The 22839-nt window shown below is 41.9% G+C and overlaps 1 protein-coding gene across 3 annotated transcripts in view; it reads right to left on the bottom strand.

The window, feature by feature from the left end:
* Znf609 (zinc finger protein 609) overlaps positions 1–17438 on the bottom strand; it is a 218929-nt gene extending 201491 nt beyond the window's left edge. Inside the window, exons 1-2 of one of the 3 annotated variants that reach the window (XM_063256954.1) lie at positions 17307–17368; positions 12948–13014 (exon numbers count right to left, since the gene is read on the bottom strand). The gene's annotated coding sequence lies outside the window, so the exon portion shown is untranslated. Of the gene's footprint in view, positions 1–12947; positions 13015–17306 lie in introns of all 3 variants that reach the window. The other 2 variants (XM_063256955.1, XM_063256953.1) reach the window with 2 other exon arrangements.
* Positions 17439–22839: the final 5401 nt, after the last annotated feature.

Raw genomic sequence — 22839 nt, 5'->3', positions numbered from 1 at the left:
AACATCAACTAGTGATTTCTTTCTGTTTTTTTTTTTTCTCTGAACGTATGTACTATTTCTACCTATTTTGTTTTGTTTTGTCTTTCTTTAAATAAAAAATTTTTAAAAAATTATTGTTTGTTCCTCAGGGTAAAATTCAGGTTCTGTGCTTTGTAGGTTCTAAAATGGGTAAATGTAGGTAGTTAAGTGTATATTAAGTCAAAACCACACTTTTGCACTTGCTGTCAATGAACTATTTAGCCCATTTATGTATAAACGAATCCTTCATTATTTGGATTATTTTGCAATTTTTCTAGATGCCATTAACATTTCCAGGTCAGTCATCTCATTTTGATTAGAACTGACATTTTTATTTAAGCAAGGATTTCAACCTTTCAAGCTTCCACACGCTTTTGTTACAAGAAAAAAATATTTTAAAATTGTTTTTGCTTTTAAGAGACAGGGTTTTGCTATGTTGCCAAGGAGGGAATACACTGGCTATTTTTTAAAACTGATTTTTGCAGTTCTAGGGCTCTAACCCAGGCCTTGAGCATGCGAGGCAAGCTCTGCCACGTGCTTGGCCCTTACGGTAGCTGCTCACAGGTGCAATCCCACACTGTTAGTTTGTGTGAACGCCTCTCCAGCATAGGACACTACAGCCCCTGACTCCTGGGCTCGAGTGAGCTTCCTGCCTCAACTTCTAGAGTAACTGGAACTCCAGGTGTGTTCCACTATGCCCATTAAACATTTTAAAATATTAATCCTGTCTTTCTGTATAAAAATGTAATCCTGTGTTGTCTTTATCATTCCTAAGAAGTGTAAAGCCTACCAACACTACATCTTATTAGTCAATCTCCTCCCAGCTAGCATCTGAGATATGAACTGTATCACAATGACATTATTTTACCTGGCTAGAAAAAATACATATATATTTATATATGGAAAAATAACACTAGTAGTGATTACATTGGTAACTATTTAAATCTAATGCTTAAGATCACACAATCAGGTTTAACTTATACATTTGGTTTTGGGAGAAAATGTCACTTTGCCGTGTGTCACTTATCCAAGCAAGAGACCTTGTTAAAACTGAGTTTGCTTCTTATGGGAAGGCTTCACAACAAAAAGAATACTGCCAGACACTGCCCTTACTTGCCAACTTCTCAAGACAGAGTTGTGAAACTCATCTGAAATCCACAATGCTTCGATTTTGGAAAGGGGTACAAACATAAAGGATAGAAACATCACTGCAAAGAAAACGGCACCAAACCAAGCTATATCTAAACTCTTAATAAAGAAAGCAATGCAACATGGGTTAAACTGACACCCTTTCAATGACTATAGAAAAAAACAACATATACTTGAATTAATCACTAAAGAAAGGGGAAAAATATTCTTACTCACTTTAAAGATTACAATAAGCTGGATATGGTAGTGCACATCTATAACCCCAGTTCTCTGGGCGGCTGAAGCAGGAGGATGTCAAATTCAAGTCAAACCTGGGCAATTTACTGATTTAGCAAGATCCTGTCTCAAAGGCCATTGATTCAACCCCTAGTACCTACCCCAAATCACAACAGTAGTAAGTAACTGTACCACTTAAGTATATACAGAGAGTGTATGACTTCAAGTTCACGTACAGGAAGCAAATTTTTACACAGAAATGCTAAGCAAAATCTGCCTAGAAACCCACTCAACAGTAGCACTCAAATGTTACCTAAAAGTAACAGATTTGTGTTAGCATGGGTCTAAGTTCATGCGTCTTAAGCATGGGTCTTAAGAACTTTTAAGGGTAGGAATGTAGCTCAGTGGTAAAAATTGTGATCCCCAGGACTGCAAAAAGAAAATTTTTTTTCAGTTCTGAAGTTATGTATCAAAAGGATCACATTTCTACAAAAGGGTTAAAGAGTCTTCTTATGCACTACAAGTGTAAAATTCAGTGGTTTATATAAATAATTAAAAGTACTAGCATTAGAAGACTGGCCTCAACATAAACGGCACCTCAGTTACCTCAAATGACATACAGAGTGACAGGCTGAGAGGAGAGCTTGACATCCACAAGCTGCACTCCACATAACCCAAGGAAAGAAGTAAGATGTGCAAGCTCTTGTATATTAGGTAGAAATTTCAATTTCCAAACAGTAAAAGAGTGGTCTGATGTAACCAACTGCTTCCTATCAGTCTCATGTATGAAAAAAAGGGAAGAGACAACAAGAAAAATAATGAAGTAAAAGGGTTAGGAAAGGCTAAATAAGGAAATTATAAGAATACCTACATGAGGGGCTGAGGGTTTAGCTCAGCGGCCTAAGTACCTGCCTTGCAAGTGTGTGCTCGTGAGTTTGATCCCTGGTCCCCTAAAAAAGGGAAAAGGAAAAAGACAAAAAAAAAAAAAAAACCACCTACATGCACGAGTCTAACCAAACATCCAGATATGATTCATTCTCAGGCTTCTCAATTAGAGTTAGACACTTCTAAAACATGACACCATGTGTAGAAAAGAAATCAAAATACCACAGACCTGAAGCAGGGAGCACAGTGCACACTCTGAAAGCTAAAAGAACTACCCCTACCCCCGAAGAAGCTGCTGAGGCTTCACCAAAAAGAGGGATTGTCACAGCCCAGGGCTTTTTCCTCTAAGGAATGAGAAGATTCAGAGGCCAAAGTCATCCATTCCTCCAGGCACCCAGGCCCAGTCAGTAGGAGGGTAAATCCCACCCCTTAGAGAACTGGTTACAGAGCCTCCAATTCCACCCTGGTATCTTCCAGATATGACTGACTGCAATTTTCACCCTGATTAACTTTCAGGAATGCCAGCCAGAGGAGCAGCCAGAAGAAAAGAACATAGCAAGTAGCTATTTCCCCTCTGTGTCAGCTGGACTCTGGAACAACTGCTGTCTCTCGCTGCTGTCTCTGTCTGTCTGTCTTGTCTGTCAAAAAGCAGACAAGTGCCCAGCAGCCCAGTGGCATACTAGTACCAACCTTCTTAAAAGCTGCAACCTCCCCAACCCTTTCCCTAACCCTTCTCCCATTTCCCAATTCTCCCTACTCTGTCACCTTCTTAATGCTATATAATATTATTTCTATCTCCTACTAACTGATAAAAACCATGCAGTTGGGTTTTTTTTTTTTAAATGATTATTACTTCAGTGGCTAGAACAGGGCCTCACATATAATAGTTATCAAAAAATACTTATGGAATAAAAAGAATAAACAAGAAAAACTAGGGTTGGGGGTTAAGCTCAGCAGCACAAGTGCCTGCCTGGCAATTGCGAGGTCATGAGTTTGATCTCCAGTACCAAAAGAAAAAAAAAAAAGAAAGAAAGAAAGCAAAACTAAAATGACCTCCCAGAGGTCAACAACGCTCAGAGGGCCCAGCTGTGCCTCTGTACCTTTAACAGAATCACACTGGTTGCTGGGATCAATCCACCATCCCTGCATCTATATGCGCCCCAGGCTCTCCTTCCAGTCTTCCATTTCTCCGGAACCACAGTACTGCTACAAGTAGTAAAAGTAACAAAACTCATCCTTAAAGCTGAAGGATTTCTCAGGACTTTCACAGTCTGCTTTATCCTACTTTATTTAATTTGGGATAAAATATGTTGAATGGAAATTATCTTAAAAGAAATATGAAACTAGGGGCTGGGGATTTAGCTCAGCGGCATAAGCGCCTGCCTTGCAAGCAAGCAGTCATGAGTTCGATCCCTGGTACCGATAAAAACGAAAAAGACAAAAAAAAAAAAAAAAAGGTACCGATAAAAACGAAAAAGACAAAAAAAAGGAAATATGAAACTCACAAGAAATTTCCCTTTTCAAAAATCAAATTCTAATTCAATTCAGTAGGCATTTATTAAGCATAAGATATTTTCAAAGTACTGGGCTAGGAGGTATGGGGCACAGAAGAACAGAGAAGACAACGGAAGTCACAATGAGGGAGGAAGAAACGTATTTCCAAACTATTATGACAATATGTCATAAAGTGCTATCACAGAGACCCTCGCCAAAAAAGAGATAAAAGTACAATGAAATAAATTATATAGACAGATGAATGGGAAGAAGTGAGGGTAAAAAAGGCTTCAGAAAGAAAGTAACATTTCAAAAAAAAAAAAAAGAAAGTAACATTTCTTTGGTTAGCTGAAAGAAAGGTTTGTTAGGAAGCTGAGATACTTTAGAATCAGGAAAGGACATTCTAACAAAAGCAAAAACAAAACAAAACCCTCAGGCACAAAGGCTGAAAAGTATAGGGTAAACTGAGGGAATAGTTGTGAAACATATAAATGGAGTAAGAAATATATGAAACACGGCTAAGGAAGGCCAAGGTGGGTTAGGACATACAAGAGTCAAACTCTGGGTGATGCTGCCAATGACAGTCATCAGTGACTTTTCAGCAAGAAATGAAAGGCTCGAAATTTTAATTTTTATACCAGACATGATGGTACATGCCTGTAATTCCAGCACTTGGGAGGCTGAGGCATGAGGATCAAGACAAGTTTAAGACTAGTGTGGGCTACACAGTGAGTTCAACACCAGTGTGCACTACCTAGAGAACCTGTCTCAAAAATCAAACCAACAAACAAATTTCTTGGGAGGCTGAGACAGGAGAAACACTGAGTTCAAGGCCAGACTTGGACTACATGGCAAGACTTTGTTTCAAAAAACTAAAATAAATAAATAGCTTTGTAATTTTTAAAGTCAATGCTGGGTTTCTTTGTTATATACACTTCTAAGAACCAAATTATTTTCTTTCATACCTTTTCAGCCCATACTCATATACTATATTCATTAGTTGATGGCCTCCCCAACTTGATTACATGCCCAAAGAGGACAGCATGCATGTCTGGCCTTGTACATGAAGCACTCAATAAAATTAGTCCGGGGCTGGGAATTTAGCTCAACGGCATAAGCGCCTGCCTTGCAAGCGTGCAGTTGTGAGTTCAATCACCGGTACTGATAAAAAAAATAAATTATAGTAGCAGCATACAATATGGAATGAAGTGTATTAACCATGAACTTAATGCTATAAGAGAAGATGAAGATATGAACTAGGTGAGATGAAAAAGGAGGTAAATGGCAAGATATCTGATTTCGGGAATGATCAGATGGGTTGGTGAGGGAAAAAAAAAAAGAATTAAATGAGTCAAAAGTTCTGGGGAAAAAGTTCTGGGCCATAACAATTGGAAGAATAGTAAAGTTCAGCAGTGGAGGGGAACCTAAGTCACGTGTGCCTCAGCAGGCTGCTTTCACTGAAAGCTCGAAAAGCTTTACCCTCATTGGTTTAGAGGAAAAAAGCATACACAAGTTTCAGAAATTATGGTCAAGAAGCGCATATGAAAGCAGATACCAAGTAGGAAAAGTGCCCCCTTCCTGAATACTTTTTAGATTTATATACTCCATTAGCTTCCCCAATTCCATTTATCTTCTTAGAGCTCCATTTCTCACACCATTCTTTAGGACTCTGATCTAGAAGTGTCAATTCTAGGACAAAGATAAATGCTGAGTTTCACACCAAACTTCAGCACCTGCAACTGAGATATTCTTGAATATCCACTTCTACTCACATGAGTGAAAGGTCATCCCAACCGACTTAAAGCACCCCACCTTAGAAATGTTGTAGGAATGCTGCTGATAACATATCAAGAGCCCAATAGTTGTCCTCTGTAAAAACAGAGCAGACACTGCTGCGTTCCTCCACGTATACTAAACTGCAGCCTCAGAAATGACAGGTATCGGCCTGCAATGTGGTGCCACCACGCAATGGGGCCCAACAGCCATGATCTTAATTTCATGCTGTGGTTCAATTCCCAAAGGTTACAGGGCATCTATTCTCACCACCTGCCAATTGAATTCTCCATGAATCACTCTACCCACTCACAGGAGCTGGGGATTTAGCTCAGCGGCATAAGTGCCTGCCTTGCAAGCAGGCAGTCGTGAGTTTGATCCCCGGTACCGATAAAAATGAAAAAGACAAAAAATAAATAAATAAAAATAAATTTAAAAAAAAAAAAAATAAATAAATAAAACCCATTCACAAAAGCTCCATTTCTAATATAAATCTTTCTAAAATCTCACCAAGTACAGTGCTTTCCAAAAATAATCTTTAAATTAACCAGTAATGACTGGTTTCCTCTCAGACAGCTGAGAGGAAAACGGAGCACTCCTAGAACTTCTTATAACTCCAAAACAAATAGTTTTACCCACCAGTTTCCTATTCTAGATTAGTGGATGTTTTACCTACAAATTTAAAAACAATGACTGCTATAAGGCAGATTAAATACTTGATGTCTGCTCGGCATGGTGGGCATGGTGGTGCACGCCCACAATCCCAGCAATTTGGGAGGCTGAAGCAGTTCAAGGTCAGCCTGGGCTACACAGTGAGACCCTGTCTCAAAATACAAAATGAAACAAAACATAATTTCCCTATATTAACAACAACAAAGGATTAAGACCATCATCGTTTTAACATTTAATACACAGCGGCCTTTGGAAAGTCTCAAATCTAAGAATTAACTGAGAAATGTTGATAAAACTCCAAACCTGGGGGAATAACCACTTGGTTATGTAATTTTATTCCCTTAAAATTGCATGGAAGGAAAAAAAAAAAATTGCATGAAGTTGGGGTCAGGTGTAGCCTGACATGCCCAGGGCTTTGGATTAGATCTACAGGACTGGCAAAAAGCAAGGCAGGCAGGAGGCAAATGAGAAGAGAAAGGGAAAGGAAGAAAACAACAAACTGAGGACTGGGGATGCAGCTCAGTGCAAGGTCCTGAATCTGATCCCCACCATCACTCACACTCCCACACTCACACATACACATGCACCCATGCACAAGCTGCCAAATAAAACACTGTGGGCAACTCAGTTTCAGTTCCAAGTTAACCTGAAGGAAGGTTTCTACCTACAGGACAAAAATGGAAAAATTCCCAACTAGCCTTTGCAATCAGCTCCACTGAGCTCAAAGATTTCAGATCGAAGACATTATTAGCTGGGCATGGTGACACATGCCTATAATTCCAACTACCTAGGAGGCTGAGGCAGAAAGATTCCAAGTTTAAGGCCAATTTGGACAACTTGGTAAGATTCTGCCTCAAAAGAAAAGAAGGCTGGGAATGCAGCCCAGTGGTAGGGCTCCTATGTGTGAGACCCTGGGGGTCAATCCTCAGAAGGACCAGGAAGCCACTGATTATTAGATTCCTGACTGAAGTCCTTTCTTGCTGACATGTGACAAATCCTTCCACACATAACTTCCTCTCCCAAGTCAAGATTCTTTTTGGCAATTTTCTGTTTCCTACTTCTGTGTCATCAGCAAGCTAGAGAAAGGTATATACAAGCTAGGGAGCCTGCAGAATGACAGTACAAGACCCTCCAAAAAAGAAAAGGGGGCTTAAGAAAAAGCACAGTTTTCCAAACAGCAGGGAGGAGTAAGAGCCAAGTCCCAGGGAACTAAAGCTATACTCATTAGCCTTTCTGAATACGGACTGTACTTCTGACATAACAATAAAAAACTGCTCACTTCTATAACCATTTTGCCCTGTTTTCCCATCACCAATTTCACATCATTAGAAATTCTATAATCAAATGGAATCAGAAGAGATCATTTTATAGATAAGGAAAGTAAAAATAAATGAGTAACTTCTACAAGGTTACACAGCTAGTTAGAGGCATAGTTCTGATCAACTTGAGTTTTATGACTTCCAATTTTGTTTATTCTCTGTGTTTTAAAAAGTTATACTAGTAAAGAAAACACGACAGTATTAGTTTACACAACATTGTAATTGTAACTAAGCTACCCCAAAGTAAAATTCATCCCAGGCTGGTATTTTAACTCAGCGGTACAGCACATGCCTAGCATTATGAGACTCTGGGATCAAGTCCCAGCACCACTAAATAAATAAAACTCATCCCCATAAAGGGAACACAGTGTTATAAGAGGAAGTAAGTACTCCCAAGCCCAACGGAACAACATTTGTTCATAGGTACAGGGGTTTAGGGGTGCAACCTGGCTCACACTTTCTAAGACATTTCATTATCACCTGCCACCAATGCTGTGCTTCCATTAAATATCCTTAAGGGGGCCACAATGACCCTTCTGGCAAAAGTCTAAAAGTGTACCTCTGGCACAGGTACATTGATGGTGCAAAAGAACCCAAATGTCATATCAAAAATCAAGAAGAAAGGAAAGCTGAAGGGCTGGAAATGTTGCTGAGAGCAAATAATTCCAAAACTGAAGAATCAAAATCCAAGAAAGTAGTTGGTCAGACACTAACGATTAGAGAACACAATAAAAAAGAAGGCAGTTGCAGAGCCTAGCTGGCATCACACAGCTCTCACCTGCAAAAGAAATAAGGAAAATTTCTTGCAAAGACAAAGAGAAAAATCCCATGTTTGCCCCTGAGTGATGGACTAGATATGACCTAATAGGTATTTGCCATCTCTTATTTCTGGGACTCTGATCCAAGAACAAACAGCAAAAGAACCATGAAAAATCAGCCCTGCTGGATCTGGAGTTCTGCCTTGACAAGATAGAAAGCTCATTCATACATCTGACTGCACTTATGAGCTGCAGTTGAACTCCTGCTGCTAGAGCAAGGGGAGGGGGAAAAGAAGACAGAGAGGGGTGAAAGGGAATGAGGTGGAGGACCTGGGTTGTGACTATAATAGCTACAGTAATTAGTGTGTTTCCAAGCTGGGAGAGAAGTCTTCAGAGCAGAGAACGGGAATGAGAGACCGGGGAGGGGAGAAGCATGAGGAAGCAAACTACTGAAAACGCCAAGAAAGGATATGGTGGTTTGTGAACAGTTTAAATAAAACAAACACAAAACTGTGCCAGCTTTATATGGGAAAAATCAAAAAGCTTATATTCTTCTCCAGAAGTGAATACTAAATAATTAACTGCTATCACTAGGGTACCATTTACCATTTAAAGTCAGGTTACTAGCTAGATTTAAGATCCTGTAAATGTCCTGATCTGTGCCAGGTCCAAGGGCCCTGACCTCAGAGTCACAGTTTGCCTCATTTTCCCTCAAATCTCTGTCTCTTTCTGACAAAAGTCAGTTCCTTTACTGGTGCTGATGGCAAAGGGATTTCTAAACTGTAACAAAGCTAATATATTTCCCTTTGATCAACTATTAATTAGTATCCCATAATTTCATTAAACTGTATGTGTGTGTGTGTGTGTGTGTGTGTGTGTGTGTATGAGTGTAGGCATGTTTCAAAAGAAGCATACAATCTGTGGCCTAATACAGAAAATGATAGTTGGCTGTGATAGTGCACACTTGTAATCCCAGCACTTGGGAAGCTGAAGCAGGAGGATCAATTTGAGAACAGCTTGGGCTACACAGTAAGTTCAAGGTGAGCCTGAACTACATAGTAAAACCTCACCTCAAAAAACAAAAACAGACTTCCGGGAGAACATGGCAGACAGATAGCAGCAGCTACGGAGGCTCTCTGAAACACCCAGCTTAGAATTCAGGAATGGTGCTGAGTAAGGAATCATAAACAAGAGGAGATATGCCCCGGTGACCCAAGAACGAACTGGGCTGAGAGAAACCAACTGGGAATGCAATCCTGGTGCTATAACAGGAACAGATAAAGCCTCAGCGTGGAAGCTGGAGCCCGCACCATTGGAAGCCACGATTTGGGTTTCCCGTCGCAGCGGCTGCGTCTGCATTGGCTTGGCAGGGAGAGAGACGCGCAGAAGCTCTGAGAACAGGAATCAGTGAACGGAGTTGAGAGCGGGACGGGTGGGGAGCCGTGCATCCACCTCCGGTGAGTGAGGGAAAACTGGGACTCTTCCACGGTCTAAGAGACTCCAACATAGGACATTCTGGGACCAGACAGACGTGCAGGAACAGGACGCTGCAGTGACTTCAGTCACCAATCCCCCTCTCAAGCGGGATTGGTGAGCAGTGCCTAGCCCATGTGACACTGCTGGCTGAGACCCAGTAGGCTAGCACAGCCCAGGTCCCAGCTCCTGAAGGTAGATTGACCTGGAGGAGCGGGCCCGCATAGGCTGCCTGGTCTCCAACTTCCTGGTGCGCTGCGGTGGGTGGGAACACCTAGCCAGCGCAATTCAATCAGACTGTGGCTGACAGGGAAGGAAGCCAGGCCTCCTATATACGCTTGCATATATAAGGAACAAAGAATATGGGAAGAGGCAGCAACAAGAAAGGCTCCTTGGCCCCCAATCCTGAGAAAGAGGCAATAGCAGAACAGCACCAAATAGACATAAAGTGCTATCTCCAGAGCCTCACAGACAAGTTCAGGAATGAAGTTACTAATGACCTGAAGCTAGACATAAGCAGAATAGTTAGAGAAATGCTAAGCACCACCCAAGAAAAAACAGATGGTGGAATGGAAGAACAGAAAAAGAGGGGAGAATTGTTTGATGGAGAAAATAGAGAAAGCATAGAATACATGAAGCAGGTTCAAAGAGATTACCAGGAAACTAAAAAGTCTATCGAAAACTGGCATAACAGCTTGAAAGAAACTAAGGACAGATTATCTGAACTGGAGGGCAGATTTGTAATATGGGAGCATGAAATGAAAAACTTCTTAAAAATAACAAAGAAACAAACAGCAATAATACAAAGACTAGAAGATGATAAGAGGGTCTATAACTTAAGAATTAGGAACAGAAAAGAAGTAGGGACACAAACAAATGAACTACAAAAGCTACTCACAGAAATAATCCAGGAGAATTTTCCTAATTTAGCAAAAGGTAAAGCTACTCAGTTGTATGAAGCATACAGGACCCCAGCCACCTACAACCCAAACAGAGCAACACCCAGGCATATAATAATTAAAATTCCAGAAACCCAATACAAGAACAGAATACTAAAAGCCGTCAGAGACAAGAACCAGATCACTTACAAGGGAACACCCATTAGAATTACAGCAGACTTCTCGGCACAAACCATCAAATCACGAAGAGGGTGGGGGGAAATAATTCAAGCTTTGAAAGATAATAATCTCCAGCCAAGATTGATATATCCTGCACAACTATCCCTGGAAATTGATGGAAAAACAAGCTGCTTCCAGGATAAAGAGGAACTAGGGGAATATGCAACCACCAATTCAACTCTACAGAGAATACTGCAAGATATTCTAAAAAAGAAAAATACGAAGAATCCAGAAGTAGCGGTAGAGAGGCCACAATGAATGGAGCAGAAAACAAAATGAAGAAGACAAACTGACAACTAATGACAGAAAAAGAGCTCAACAGAAATGACGCAGAGAAGATTGGATGATAGGAACAGCTATTTGGGAGAAAATGACGTCTTAAAAGGTAATACTGATTTAGTATCATCTTGTTTTGAAGTCTCATCAAGCTTTTGTTCTTCTGTCTCCATTGGTCTAAACAGGAGGTATCTTATTGGATTTTATTATATATGATACTATAAGCAAAACCTTTTATAGACAAGGAGATTATACAGAAACCATTGCTCATTTTCTGTTAGTTGATTCTAAATACCCCATAATACTGTCATTCTCTTGAATGGTTTTACATTGTTTTGATATATTTGATGCTACAGTATATTAAGTTATACTCAAAGATTTCAAGGAAAGAGACAATATGGTAACTACTTTTATGTCGGGATAATCTTGTGGTGAAACACTATTTTGCTTAAATGGTTATGTTTTGATCTGCGCTGATTTGCTGTTATGCCCTCTTTTATCTCAATCTCCATTTTATTATTTACTTTTTTTATCCTTTTAATTAAGGGAAAAATAAATTAAAAAATAGCAGGATATATTACAGTAACCCACTTTGACTTTCCATTATCTTGATTTAAAGCCCTGTATTGCTCTCACCATCTTGTTTTGACTGATGTCCCTCTATTCTGTTTTGCTTGATAGTACCAGGTTCGAAAGTTTAGGCAACAGCTGTAAAGATAGTGGGATTCATTATGACGCCCATTCTGGTTGACTATTATCTACTTTTGAAGACCTATAATGTCTCCAATGTTTTGGTTTTGTTCTTTACTGTTTTGTTCAATTTTATTATAACTAATGATATAGGCAATTCTATCAGAGATAGTGGGAGGCATTATGGTAACCATTGTTGATCACCTAGTATTATGCTTTTACATTATCTATTACGTCCACCCTTTTGATTTGACTGACTGTTCTGTTATGTCACATTTGGTTCTACTCTCTTCCAAAAAAGTAATAAGAACCATGGGAGCAACAAAACCCAAAATGTGTAACTGTCATTGTACAAAAGAGAGGAAAAGAAAGTGCTCTAAGCGATATAACTGCATGTATATTTAAGTGTATAAGATAGATGATATTACTGAGTTTTGTTGGATCATTGAACAGAACTGTTTGCAGTCTCACTGTTGGAAGGTCCACTTTATAAGCTTTAATTTTGTAACTTGAACAATTGTTTCTGAGATGACAAAATGTAATCCATTAACTAGTGATTTCCTACTGTTTATTTTTTTTCTGTAAATCTGCATAACTTGTACCCTTTCTCTGCTTTTTTTTTTTTCTTTTTCTCCTTAAATAAAATTAAACAAAAACAAAAACAAAGCTGGGGATTTAGCTCAGCAGCATAAGCATTGCAAGCATATGGTCGAGAGTTCGATCCCGGTACCAAAAAAAAAAAAGACTAGAGGGTACTAAAAAGATCAAAATATAAACATAAAGTAACTTGGGGCTGGGGATTTAGCTCAGTGGCATAAGCATCTGCCAAGCAGGCAGTCGTGAGTTTGATCCCCCATGCCAATAAAAAGGAAACATAAAGTAACTTGCTAATACATTTTAGGTACCATACCAATGCATTCTACAGTGGTTTATGCATGTGAAAAGAAATAAAATCACATTAACAGAATGTAACAATGATCCTCTATAAGACAAATATGAAATTTTTCAAAATACATCAAAATAGAAAGCCATCTTCCAAGTTTAGGAAATGGTATAACTTTTTAAAGAAAAATTTGGTGGAGATAATTCCTTAACATTTTGCTCACCGTTAATGATAATTTGATGCTCACAAGTGATGTTGATCTCAATATCCGGGGAAAAGATACAAAAACGCTGGAAAAAAAATAAAAACTGAATAAAAGCAAGCTGGAGAGATGCAAACTTCACGTAGAGAACTACCTTTCATAAAATAAAACCATATGCAAATTTCTAGAGAAGGCATGTCCGGTAGACATAACACAAAAGTCAAGCATAACCTTTGCATGAAACCTGTTGGGTATCCTCCTCACAATGGGCCAAATCTCCACCACACTAAAAGTAAAGAATTTAGGGGCTGGGGATTTAGCTCAGCGGCATAAGCGCCTGCCTTGCAAGCAGGCAGTCGTGAGTTCGATCCCTGGTACCGATAAAAATGAAAAAGACAAAATAAATAAATAAATAAAAGTAAAGAATTTAGTTTTCCATTTCCTTCTAATAAACAAGTACTAAATTACCACTATTTCCTTCCCATTCATTGGGCAAAAAGCCATAACTCCCAGAGATACAAGAAGGCCATGTAGGACCATGTCTAAGGCATGCTACTCAGTAAACTAAAAGAAAAGTAAGAACCTCTTTTCTCTATTCCATTGTCATCTCACTAGCAAATCAACAACAGGCATCAAGAAATATGAAACAAAGTGCAATTTCACACATCTGAACTGAACCTAAACCACAGAAGACTAAGTAGGTTCTTGTCACTGTGGCATGTGATTCTTCAACCACCTGCTCAATAATACCTCTTCAGCTGCACAGCTGCTGCCAATTCCACATTCGTTGCTGGGCAGGTGCTTCGGTGAATTACCTGTTTTCTAGTGAAAAGAGCCCTTCAATGACACTTGGTGGACCCAGAACCTGCCAATCAGTGTCACCTATCTTCATTTTGTTTGTCACAGCCAATTCTGTCAGAGAGGTATCATAAAGCACATTTAACACACTAATGTGATTCTGCATTTTGTACAGTTTCCTCTTCTTTGTTTTTTTTTTAAGAGGAACTGGTTTTTAAAAATCGAGTAGAAGTGAGAATTAAGCTGTGTCAAGAAAACTGGCCAAGCGACATGAGGCTGCCCGATCTCAAGAGTGGCCCCATCAGCCTGGCAGTATTCCCATCCACACCAGTTTTCCACAATGGAAGTAACAATTGCTCAGCTCCCCCTGGAGCAGGGCAAAGTGGCAGCCAAAGCACTAAGGTATTCAGCAGAGCAGGAAGGGAAGGCAAAGTGGGAGGTTCTGGAGAACAAGCATCAGTCCTATACACAGTCTCCACACCTGAACTCAGGCAGTAGGGCTGGGAGTCAAAAAAAAAATAAGGAGTGGCACAACTACCTGACAGAGCAATCAGGAAACCCCTCAACAAATTAGCGTACGCCAGTCATTTAGTTGCTCTATGTTAACTGCAATGTAATTACTACCAGGAGTCAAAATTATGCTTCCACATCCTCACACAAAAGTAGCACTAATGTGTCCGGCTATCTGCACGTCTCATAAGGAAATATTTCCCATCAAGAAGCTGGGGAAAATATTCCAAGTGCTCTCTGGATAATTTTTTTTTCATTTTTATCGGTACCAGGGATCGAACTCAGGACTACCTGCTTGCAAGGCAGGCGCTTATGCAGCTGAGCTAAATCCCCAGCCCCTCCAGGTGCTCTCTGAAAGACAGTCACAATTACAAGACTCAGGTAAGATTCCTTGTGGCAAGAGCCCAACTCTGAAACCACTACATCCAATCAGGGCAAATTTACTGTGAAGCTGCTGACTCTACAGTCACCTGACAGCGTGGGGAGACCAATGTTGACAGACCCAAAATAAGAAGGCTGGTCTCACTTCAGAGACCTAGAGGGCTCTAAGGTGGCTTTAAGAAACAGGTGTGCTATTAAAAAATATAATGGTGGGGCTGGGGGTTTAGCTCAGCGGCATAAGCACCTGCCTTGCAAGCAGGCGGTCGTGAGTTCGATCCCCGGTACCGATAAAAATGAAAAAGACAAAAAAAAAAAAAAAAATTATATATATATATATATAATGGTGAAGGAGAGCCTAGTCTCTATCAAAAGCTCAGCACCATCTAAGTGGCAGGCCACCAGTGAAATAAAAGGATTGACAGAAGCACCACAGACCACCTCAGAAAGATATTAACCAAAACCGAAGGCTGAAGTTCTTACTTGAGAACTCTCTGTGGAAATGCTTGGCTGGAGACAATGCATAGCGTATTGTTTATGATTCCCCTCTCGCAGTGAGTCGTATTTCAGAGCTCTTTTTAGGAAAAAAAGTTTAAGCTCCTAAATGGAGACTTCTTTTCTAACCTCAAATAATTTCTTACAAAATAATTGTAGAAAACTCACCTGCTACTGTTTGGGCACTTGTATAAGATCTACACAAGGACAAGATTCCTTCTAGGTTGTTCTCATTCTTCTCTCATTAATAATTCCCAAGACCTGAATGATATGTCTCTAGCAAATTTCTGCCTCCTACTGAGGCAGATAAGGGACTTCCTACACAATGAGCAAGTCCTCTCTTTTCATTGGAGTTGGAATAATTCTACAAGGAAGTTGTTTTGTTTTCCCAGCTTGTCAGTAGAGGTAAATGGTGTGGCTTTTTTGTTCTCCAATTATTGAGCAAGAAGTCACCATTTAAAAAAAGGCAGCTGGCCCTTGGCTCCCCATCCTAACTCTGCACAGCTTTTTAGGGGTGTTCCTAAGCCAAAAATAAAAATAACTGCCTGACTGCCCCATTTCTTTTTTCTTTTTTTTTTTAATCGGTACCGGGGATTGAACTCACAACTGCCTGCTTGCAAGACGGGTACTTGTGCCGCTGAGCTAAATCCCCATCCCCTAAACAAAAAAAAAAAAAAATTTTTTTTTGTCTTTTTCATTTTTACCGGTACCAGGGGTCGAACTCACAACCACACACTTGCAAGGCAGGCGCTTATGCCGCTGAGCTAACCCAGCCCCTACTGTCCCATTTCTTAAAAAAAAATTAAACGTGATGCTTCAAGAACAGAAACCTCCCCCTTGCAGGTCTTCCTCCTCAAAGGTCTGACACAAATACCAGAGGTCCCGCGTCCCAGACACTCCTGCTCCACAACTTACTACAGGCTAACCAAAGAGGCAGGCACGACACGGCTGGCACCCCCTATTCTTCTGAAAAAAAATGTGTGCCAAAGAGCGCTGCATTGTTCCTCTCTCAAAAAGAAGAGCCTCTCTGTCTGGCCTCCTCCAATGGCAAGGCCCCCAGTCTGGAAAAGGAAGAAAATGGCACTGAGGAGCCTGGGAGATGGAGCATAGCCAAAGCTCTCAGACAAGACTTGAACCTATGACCTTCACTGTGTACACAATAGGCGGGTGAGAGGGACCGGTTTATCTCTGCTGCAGCAGTTCTCAGCCCTGGGGTAGCACTCCCGATAAAATGACACGACTATTGTGTGTGGCAGCAGAATAGTCATCTCCTCAACAACAGCCTAAACCAGCACTCCCTCCCCCCAACACAAAGCAGCAGGGGTGAAATTAACTCAAGGCTGCACAGCAAAGCCTAATACAGGAAAAGAGGCCTGCGGGGGCTTAGGGACTCTCCTCAACCCCTGGGGCTCTGAACACATTGCAGAAAACAGGACAGGCTTCCTCTCGGTCTTTCCCACTCTCATTTAGGTAGGAAGCTGTTTCTTAGAGAATTTAATCATCTGTGATTTGTTCAGAAATATTCCCCCTGAAGGGCTCTGATCTCTCCTCCCCGTGTGATCCTAATTCCTAGAAGCTGAAATGACTGTTTGCTGCTGCCTGTTTCACAAACACACATTAATTGGTCAGATGTGTCTCCTCCTCCTCAACCCCAGAGGGAGGAAGGAGAATCTGAGCAAAGCGCAGGGATGAGCCGACCGTAATTACACATAAAGGGAAAAAGAGGGCAGCGAGACTTTTCCAAACAGGACAGGGTCACTAACCCTCCCGGGGGGGGGGGGGGGGGCGGGTAACAGTTAAAGTCCAGGCCCGGGGATCCCTCCATCTTGAAGAAAAGGACCCGCGTCAATGGGACCCGAGGCCGGGCAGGGGCGCACAGCCACTGCTGCCCACGCCGCCCGCTCTCCGGCTACCTGGCTGCCCCCTGCCGGGCCGCGCGCCTGTCGGGCCCGGCGCCCCCAACTCCCGGGCGGGCCCTGCGCGCCCCGCTCGCCCTGGGCCAGCCGGGACCCGCCTCGGATCCCCCCGGGCTCAGACCCTGCGCCCGCTCAGAGCCGAACTTCACCTCGCGCCCCTCCCCCACCGCAAGACCCCCGCCCTCCACTTCCTCCGCCCAGCCCCCTGGCTCCCCCAGCCTCCTCCGCGCCGCCCCGCGCTCCCCCTCGCCGGCCCCGGATCCACACAAAGCTCCGGACTCACCGCGCGGCCGGTCCCGGGAGCCGTCACCGCCGCCCGCCCGGGACCCCGGGCCGAGCGCCGCCGCCGCCGCCGCCGCCGCTGCTACCGGGCCCAGGCCGCCGCCGCCGCCGCCATCCGCGCGCGGCCCCTCCCCCGCCCGCCGGCTCGGCCTCCGCCCCTCCCCGCCGTGCGCCCGCCCCGCCCGGCCGGTGCCGCGGTGTCCGGGCCGCGGGTCCCTCAGTCGCCGCCGCCGCCGCCACCGCCGCCACGATCCAGGACAACCAGGGCGCCCCGGAAGATCCGGATGCTGGATCACCAGGCCTCGGATCCGGACTCCGTGCGGGCGTGGAGTCTGGAGCGGCGGAGCGCCGGGGGGAAAACCCGGAACCTGGATGGCAGAGTTCCGTCCTGGGTCTCGGAATGCGCGGTCGGTGCGGACGAGCCGGGATTAAGAGTTGCGGCTCGGGAATGCTGGAAAACCCGGCGAGCCGGTTGAGATATCAAGCCAGGAAACCTGAGTTGTACAGCCCGAACCTAACGCTCGCTCAGTGGACAGAGGGAAAATCTCGCCGGAACGGACTTCTCGCAGCGGGGACTCTGCACAAGCGCTGTCCCTTAAATACAGAAGACACTGTTTCCGCCGATGACCTTCCACTGCGAGGCGCAGAGAGGCCTCCCTGGGGTCTGTACGTGAACATCCGTCCGCAAATAACAGACCCGCGACCAGAGCTCATGACACTTACATCCGTTTTACCCCATAGTTAGCAAACCCCCTGAATTTTTTTACCCTTTGTTCTCATATTTTCGCCTTATGATTACCACTTATTTTTCTGTACCAAGCAAACATTTCTTATCCTTCTAGATCCCTTTTGAACCCACCATCCAGTGTCATTAACTCTTGCTTTTTTGTTACATAGTATTTAAAAGCGCCTCCCCCTCTTAATGCTGGGAATCTAACCCACGTTCTCTAGCATGCTACGCAAGCGCTCTACCATTGGGCCACATGCCTAGTCCTTACTAAGTCTTATTCTGTCCTTTTCAACCCACTATTCTATTGCTATCCATTGTAACTTTTATCTTGCTTTATCTGATTGCCCAACTAGCTATACACAGTAGGCATTCAGTGCCTGTTTACATTAACCCTCCCACCTATCACTTGTGAAACTACATATTCTTGACAACTTGCTCAGCTCCCACCTCCTGCCCGAAGCAAATAAATTTATCTTAATTCTCAAGGCTCCCCACTACTTAACCCCTATTATGTCTTTCCTGTGTCCTTGACCGTTTTATTCAACTTTGCAGTTATCTTTCCTTTCTCTGCTTATCCTGAGGCATCCTTCACTACTGCCACTTAAGATAGCACATGCCTGGGAGATAGAATGAGTCATAAAATCCCTTTACTTCTCATCTCTATCTCCACAAAAAGAAAAGAAGGGTGGGAAAGTTGAAAACTAAAAACAACACAGCCTGTCTGATCTAGAAACATAATCCCCTGTGGTCCACTAATATTCATTGTTCTTGTACAGTACAGGGACAGAACTGCTGCTAGATGACTACAAACTTCCAGTCTGCACTGTGTGCTGTTACAAGTACTGAACTAGTATGTAGAGAAAGAGGAGGGTTTCATGTTTTAAATTTACATGTGACAAAAAATAAATTTGCATGTGACATAATTTATAGCTAAATGTTTCAGTACTCATTACCTCCTGAAGTAGCATAATTACTGCATAGGACTCAACTATAAGAGAAGAAAGGGAAGTGAATTTTTTTTTTTTTGTCTTTTTATCAGTACCAGGGATCAAACTCACGACTGCCTGCTTATGAGGCAGGTGCTTATGCCGCTGAGCTAAATCCCCAACCCCAGGGAAGCAATTTCTACAGTTTGGTCAGAAAAGGCTCTCAAGCCTGGAAAAATCGCTAAAAAAAAAATTTTTTTTTTTCACTAAAAATTTCCAGTGGATCAGTAGTTCTCACTGGCCTGTGATCTGGTCTAGCAGATAGCACTTTTTGTAAAGTGAAAATGATCTGTGTCTGTCCGAATAGCCACATGAGACTATTTGAGCATTTGAGATAATGAGTAACAGTGACTAAACTGAATACTTAAGTTAAATTAATTAATCTATTTTATTTATTTATTTTGCAGTGCTGGGGACCAATCTTCAGGTCCAGGCAATCACCTGAATTAACAGTTGAATAATCACGTGGCTAGCGACCACTGTAAACAGTACAGCTCTAGACTCTTCTAACCTTAGGTATTAACTTTTTTTGCTCCCCATGCCAATTACTCTCTTCCTGCAATGCATTTCTCTACTAATTGAGTTACCATCCCCACTCCCATTTTTCTGAGGTAGATACATTTTCTAGGTGTTCTTTCTGGGTTGTCCCATAGTCACAACCCTAACCCTAACCAATTTCATCCCATGAATTAGGCCACATAAAGTGCACACACATAGTGGATGTTTATACAGATCTCTGTGTGTCAGAGGACGGCACTGTGGGTATGTATTTTCTTTCCTGCAGGAGAGAGTGGCAAAGCCTTCACAGGATGATTCTGCTGCTGCTGCTGCTCTTGGGGCGTGGGGTGGACCACCTCCCTCCCAACACAGTCACAGAAGCTGAGACCAGCAGATGTGTACTTGCTATTTGAAGAAACAAAATGCCTTCAGCACTGCACTTTCTTTCCTCCTCCAGGCCTAACAGACTGAAGTTCACTGGTTTCTCCAGTTTAATAGATGTCTGCTTTTTATTGGTCTCTCCTTGCTGGCCTAGAGAACAACCTCATACTGTCTCCATTTTGGCTAAGCGTACTAGCAAAAGGATTTTTAAATATTACTAAATTAAACGAATGTTGAATAACTTTTGCCATCACTAAAAAAAATGGAATTCACATAAATGAGCTTTAGTACAGACAGTAGTTAAAATGGAAACAGATTAGCCGGGAGTGGTGGCGTACTCCTGCAATCCCAGCCCTTGGGAGGAGGATCGTTCTAAATTCGAAGCTGGGTTACAAAGTGAGCCCAAGGCTAGCCTGAACCAAATAGCAAGACCTTGTCTCAAAAAGAAAAGTAGAGATTAAAAGTTATAACTCATAAAAGCCTATCACTTTATAATTATTTGTAAAAGTAATCTAAAGTTTTTTATATGCCTTCAGAAAAATGGGTTTTTATAAACCTCTAGCTAATTAAAAAGAGGGAGGGTACCTAGTTTTCTTTCTCTAGATTAGCTATAGGAAGCAAGACTCAAAACAAAACAAAAAAAAATAGGCAAAACAACAACAAACAACTTTGTGCATTTCAGACATCTCAGTGCAAGGCCATGGTCTCTAAAATCCTGAAAGAGGTCTCCATACCACTAGAAGCTTATATAAGTGAGTCTGAGTCCTGCCTGGAAAAACAATAACAAAAAAGCAGACTTCTTTAGTAACTATACAAATTGATATCAACTAAACCCAGCCATCCAAAAGGTAGCACAGATACGAGGCTGCCACAGAAAACCAACTGAGAAACATGAGACTTCCCTCAGGTCAGACTGTCTCAGAGTTACAGAGTCAGAAAGAAATGTAAAACACAGACAAGCTATTCCCAGGGAAGTTTGCACTCAGGTTGCTAAGAATTTCCACTAGGCTTTAAATTACACTATTCATCACTGAGCAACTGAGGTCCACCTACCCTCAAGCTTCTCCCACACTTCCTCCCTGGTGTCTCTCTGAATCAAAGAGAGACCTTATGCTACTTACCACCATGTGAACAGGCAGGCTTTCACAGTCTACCCATGAAAAGGAGAAGTTTCCAATTTATTCTGCCATTTACTCATGTGGTTCCAGCTGCATATTTTGGATGCTGAGGTGGGTTCCTGTAAACTTGGGAAGTTCTTGTAAACTTATCACAGCACACACAATGATTGCATACTGTGTTGTAGCTCCTGATAGATATCTATATATAGATATACATATATTTGGCACCAGGAATTGAACTCAGGATCTTGCGCTTCTGATATTTTTCTTTAGCCATACACACACAATCCATCCAGGTGGAAAAATCAATCCAGATGCCTGTGTGTGCAGGATATTTTAAATACAAGGTAGAATAGCCTCTTTTTTTTTTTTTTTTCCCCTCCCTAGGATTTTTGCCTCTTGCCTTTCAGTTTTATTTTGGTATGAAGACAATCAGATAACTTGAGCACAGAATTCAAAGTGTTCATGTTTGGTAAACCATTAAGTGTATAATGAACCCAGTTATGTCATTAATTGCAGGGTCTTCAGAAGGTCAGAAAGAGCCATCCTACACCCCACAAATGTGTGATTAGCTATCCTTTCCACAGAGGTTGAACAGAAAGAGAATACTGCATGTGTGCATCCCAGAACAAGACTCTGAAGGGTTTTCCCCAAGAGTCCCGAACGACCGGGTCCTGCAGTATCAGTGCCTTGAGCTTTGCAACAAGCAGGGCTCACAGTTGAATGAATATCAATATATAACAAGTGGGGGCGTGTCAATGCAAATACACACTGAATATGAAGGATTAGACGAGATTGGGCGCATTCAGGGTGGTATGGCCGTAGACGAATATGAAGGATTAAAGGGAAAATTAATCTGTTTCATAACACAGGGCACTTTTCCTCTTCATCTTCACTCTTTTTTAAGTCGTGCATACAACTGCTAGAGGGAGTCCAACTTCCCCAGTGTGGTGGTAGTGTTTTATAAAAAGCAGAACATTCACATTTAAAACTATGAATGTCCTCAGGATGCCAGTGACTGAGATTCTGATAGCACTTCAGAACAGTTTTAAAAACAAAGATCTTCACCATGTAGCTGGAAATCTCATTTCAAATCTACTTCCTGGGGCTAGGGATTTAGCTCAATGGCATAAGTGCCTGCCTGGCAAGCTCAAGGTCATGAGTTTGATCTCCTGTACCAAAACAAAACAAACAAAAAAAAACTATCTCCTGTTTTTCTAAAGATTATAGGATCTTGGGATATGGATGGTTAAATAAGGTGTAGTTTTGGCAATTATGGGTATTTGGATGCATTTACTGAAGAGATTTTATTTCTCAATTTGTTTCTAATTGCCCAAGCCAAGTGATTCTTTTGCAGTTCCAACAAAACAAATAGGGTGCTCCATGCTGAATTAAGCAGGTGGCCCCATTTCTTTCCAATCCAATCTTTCCATGTATTGGCTTCTCAAATTAAAGAACAAAGTGAAAGCACTTGTTCAGGTCAGTCCCCCCCCCCCACATCTGCCAATAAGGATCTACTCAGCTTTTCACTTTTCACCTCCAGAGATTTAAGACTAGAGCAGAAAACTTGTCAAAAATCTTTTGTTCCAAAACAATTTTGTATTAAATCAAATTTTGTATTAAAACACAGAATTTCTCAAACATCCTAAAATTTCACTAGACTATCACTTTGAAAAGAAACTTTAAACCCAAGGAATTCCATAGGAAAAAAAATCATTAATCTAGGTTAAGAATTTTTCTAGCTACAAATACAAATCACAGAAAAAAATTTTTTATCCCTTTCTCTAATAGCATTCTGAGAAAAATGTCCAAGACCTAGAG

Source organism: Cavia porcellus, unplaced genomic scaffold, assembly GCF_034190915.1.
Source record: "Cavia porcellus strain 051 isolate PalLab524CR breed Dunkin Hartley unplaced genomic scaffold, mCavPor4.1 scaffold_10, whole genome shotgun sequence".
Lineage (NCBI taxonomy): Eukaryota > Metazoa > Chordata > Mammalia > Rodentia > Caviidae > Cavia > Cavia porcellus.
This window is presented reverse-complemented; position numbering and strand designations above follow the sequence as displayed.